This window comes from Narcine bancroftii, chromosome 2 (assembly GCF_036971445.1).
Source record: "Narcine bancroftii isolate sNarBan1 chromosome 2, sNarBan1.hap1, whole genome shotgun sequence".
In the NCBI taxonomy this organism is placed as follows: Eukaryota; Metazoa; Chordata; class Chondrichthyes; order Torpediniformes; family Narcinidae; genus Narcine; species Narcine bancroftii.
The window spans coordinates 77,217,702-77,222,582 of record NC_091470.1 but is presented as its reverse complement, the minus strand read 5'-3'; positions in this window follow the sequence as shown (position 1 = coordinate 77,222,582).

Below are 4,881 nucleotides of genomic sequence, written 5' to 3'. Positions count from 1 at the left end.
CTCCGTGCCCTGTCGGCGCCGCCCCTGCCTCACCGAGAGACTGCGGCGTAGCCGGCTCCCCACACCCTTCACCTTTCCACACCCTGCCACTGAGGCGGCGCGGGAGACGGCTGCGAGATACCCGGGAGGCAGGCGGCTGACTCCCTCCTCACCGCCCGCTTTTGTGCCTCATCACCCCCCCCCCCCCCACCCCACCACCACGGCTTCTCCGTCCGTGCATCTGGGACCCTCTGTCTCAAGTACCTCTCGCTTTTCCGGATTCTACCCCTCACGTCCCTTCGACCGTCTCCACCTGTGACCCGATTTTTTTCCCCAGGAACCCGCTGCCCCTCGCTCTCCCGACTTCTGCTATCATTTCAATGTCTTTTTTCCCCCCTATTTGCCAGACCTCCTTCACCTCTCCCCACCTTATCCGGGAATCTCTCCGTCTTTCACGCCCTGCCTCTGCTCCCCCCCCCCCCCCCACGCCCCCCCTCTCCATCACACAATCTCGACATTTTCTCTCTCTCTGCCCCTCTTCCTCCCTGTCTCTCATCAGGTATCTCCGCCGGCTCTGCAGAACAAGACATTCATCACTCCCTTTCCCCATATCGACACGATATAAATCACCGACCCCCCCCCAAAATATCGACCTTCAATGAAACAGGGGATTCCAGGTCAAATCTGGGAGTTACCTGTGCTCAGGTTGATTTATGGCCCATCTTCTCTCCCAGGGGTTCGCCTCTGGGGATTATTTCAATGTGATGAATCCCAAATCTTCCCACTGCAACTTTCCGCCCTCACGACCACCCCCGCCCGCTGCCTCCCACCAACCCACCGCCTTGTCGTCCACGCCGCCTTACCTCCTCCCTGTCCTCTGCCGATGCCTCTTCGAGGCTCGGGACACCGTTGGCTACGTTCGGTACCGTTGTCGTTCTCGGCGGCTGCATTTGCGCTAATTCAAGGCCAGCCCTGGCGGGCTAAACCTCCTCTGACTGCCGCACCGACAGCGCGCTCCCCCGAGCCGTCGTTCAGTTGCATGTTGCTTTTGGGGGGGAGGGGGGAAGGGGTGGTTGTAAGATGTGAGATCTCCTTTGCACGAAGGCTGTCGATGTTTCCAAGGGTTCTTCACGCTCCGAGGTCTTCTCATTCCAGCTTCACCTCCCTGGATCCTGGCTTGTTACCAGCTCTCCACACGCAGTTCCTCCACCCTCCCCCGGCAGACACATTCTCTCCTTCACACACCTGGAAGTGGCTCAGCCTCTCGTTGTCAAGGGGTCCAGAGAAAGTCGAAAAGAATAAGCGAAATGCGCAGGAGGCAAATAAACAGAAAAGGAATTAAGGAAAAGGTAGAGAATTAAAAGGAGCGGAGAAAATACTAGAGAATAGGAGGAGAATGCAGAGGGTAGAGGGGGAAAGGATGGAGGGGGCAGATGAAGGGAGGGGATGGAGAGGGCAGATGAAGGGAGGGGTTGGAGAGGGCAGATGAAAGGAGAGGATGAAGGGAGAGGATGGAGGGGGCAGATGAAGGGAGGGGATGGAGAGGGCAGATGAAGGGAGGGGTTGGAGAGGGCAGATGAAAGGAGAGGATGAAGGGAGAGGATGGAGGGGGCAGATGAAAGGAGAAGATAAGGGGAAGATGAAGGGAGAGGGATGGAGGTGGCAGATGAAGGGAAGAGATGAAGGGAGGGAATGGAGAGGGCAGATGAAGGGAGAGGGCAGATGAAGAGAGGGACAGGGGGCAGATGAAGGGAGGGGACTGAAGGGAGGGGACAGAAGGGGCAGATGAAGGGAGGGGACAGAAGGGGCAGATGAAGGGAGGGGACAGGGGGCAGATGAAGGGAGGGGACAGAGGGGGAAGATGAAGGGAGGGGATGGAGAGGGCAGATGAAAGGAGGGGTTGGAGAGGGCAGATGAAAGGAGAGGATGAAGGGAGAGGATGGAGGGGGCAGATGAAGGGAAGGGATGAAGGGAGGGAATGGAGAGGGCAGATGAAGGGAGAGGGCAGATGAAGGGAGAGGGCAGATGAAGGGAGAGGGCAGATGAAGGGAGGGGACAGAGGGGGCAGATGAAAGGAGGGGACAGAGGGGGCAGATGAAGGGAGGGGACAGAGGGGGCAGATGAAGGGAGGGGACAGAGGGGGCAGCTGAAGGGAGGGGACAGAGGGGGCAGATGAAGCGAGGGGACAGAGGGGGCAGATAAAGGGAGGGGACAGAGGGGGCAGATGAAGGGAGGGGACAGAGGGGCAGATGAAGGGAGGAGATGGAGAGGGCAGATGAAGGGAGGGGATGGAGAGGGCAGATGAAGCGAGATTATAAACACTTTTGGGTGTATTTTGGAGTTTGGGCTCCTGATCACGAAAATCACTTAAAAGTTTCCAATTACATGTCTTTTTTTAGATATAATCTTTTTTGTGATTTTCTGTCATATTTTAAGTCTATTTCATGCAATTAAGTGAAATATGAAAAATAATTTTCTGAATTTGCTCTTTGACTTCTTCCCTGTTGATCTTGGTGCAGTCAGTGATGAACGTGATGAAAGGTTTCACCAGGACATCGCTTGCTTGAAAAGCAGCATCAGGGCAACTAAAATCCATAAAAACTGGCTAACTATTTTTGGACACTGACACTAGAAGCATCAGATGTTGAGTACAAACTAAAATCAGCGGCAATTTTTTTTAGGTCAGTTGAACTAACACAATGTGTCAGCATCATTATGTAATATATCATTATAAATTCAATAAAAGTTAATTTAATGTTTCTTCAACTTCCTACGTGATACAGCACATCTGAAATTATATTTGTTTTCATCTTGAAATCTTTGTCCATCATAACCCCATGTTTCTTTCAGACAGCAAACCTTTTGAAAAAAATTGCTGTCCAGTATTATTTGTTTGTCTTGTGACATATTATGTTATATTTTATATTGTATGTAGATATGTTTTTGGAAGATAGATTGTGGGGTTTTTAGTGGCGGTCATACAAACACTTCAAAACAGAGCTCATTTAAAATGCCAGAGCTCTGCTCAAGCCAGACAGTTCATGTTCTGGGTGCCTTTGCAAAACCTTTGAAGAATGCCTATGGAGACTTCACAGGTAAGTTTTAATTGGACATGCTGTGGAGTAATGGATTATTGTTTTGGAAAGCAACAGATGAACAGACTCAGAAGATTGGGTCCAGTGCTGCAGTCTGTCTGAATGCAGTTTGCTGTTCTAAGAGAGTCATGTGGCTTTATCTGAGAGAGAGAGAGAGAGAGTTCTGCAGTTCTACAATTCAGCAGCAGCAGCTGGGTCTGGAACAGGACAAGCTGGCGAGCTTGTGGAAAAACCCCATTCTGAAGACAGGTTGTGAGTTCTTAATTCACTGTATTCAAAGCCCTCGAGGTCCATACAAGAGGAGATGGATAGCTGTATGATGTTTCACTTTGAAATAAGGGAAACAGAAACTCTGTGGTGACCTGAAAGAAAGAGGTTAACATCTGGAAAACCCTGATGGAGCAAGTTTCTTCAGCAAGACTCTGAAGTGGCTGATTGGAAGGAATCAGTTTGTGTCCAATGAGCAACAAATCTCTCTTTGAAAACCGACAAAAACATTTCAACCACCAAAGCCTGGTGAAATTCATAAATGTTAAATTCTATGCAGAGTATAATGCCTGCAACCAGTGAATTTGGAGAAGTGAGATTGGACTATGAATTAAAGAACATTTCTGAATTTATACACACATTGCATACACTTGATCTTAGAATTAGAAGGGGGTTAAGTTAGCATAAGTTAATAGTAATGAAGTTTGATCCTATTTTCATGTTTAAAGATAATTAAAAACAACTTTTGTTTAACTAACCATTTGTCTTGGTGAACTTCTATTGCTGCTGGGTTTTGGGGTCCTCTGGGCCCTTAACAGTCACCTCGTGGATATATTTTGGATACTAGTTATTCATTAATTACGATATGGATTCGTGTTAAGGGTTAGTTTACATTGATCTTCATGGGGATCAATTCAGCCAGCGATTCCAACATCCCTCATCCTAAGCGCCATGTGACTAATAATCCCCAGAATTCTGTATGGCTGTGTCATCCAACGGACTCCATGCAGTTTGGTATTGGGAACGTTAATAGTTAATCCTCATAGGTTCAATCGTTGGTTGGTTCCAATGCAGATTCGAACGGGAATTAATTCGTGATTTAACGAAGGGATCTGTTTGATCGGCGTTATATTCTGATGAAGTGGCTTCGATCTGAACTCGATCTGTTCCTCTATCCACCGAGTTCAGACACAACTCAATCCGCTGGTTACTTCAAACATTTTCCGTTTTAATTTAAAATTACGTAATTGCTTGTACTATGCTTTGGAACCCCCTTGGGATCAAGAAATTCAAACTATTTATTTCTTCAAGGATAGGGAGGAATCACCAATCCAAGAAACCCGCGCCCTTCAGGTTTTAGCGGATGGAAATTTATTGCAAAATACCATAAGGGAACTTAATGAGTTCCAGTAATTATTTGCACAGTTGGATATTCCAGAACGTGTCTTCCAAACAATGGAACTTATCTAACTAACTTTGGTGGTTGGAGAGAATTTCCAAGAGATTTTATTTGGGGCTAGATAAATAGGATCGTGAAAGAGTGACGTCGAAGTGCAGCAGGTACTCCACCATCCTGAAAAGTTAATATTGTGGTCGGTTGTTTGCATTTCCAATGTTCGTAATTCACGATCTTCTGACCCACGATTACCATTATCGTATTACAAAAGGAAAAGAAAATGCCCAGTAGAGAATTCAAGCACACGATGTGATTTAAGGTCTTTCCTTAAATGACAACGCGCCATTTAAAAATGCCAAAGCGACCAGAAACCTGACCCCAGCAACATAATCTTTCCTTTTTACGATGCGATCAAGTAAGGTT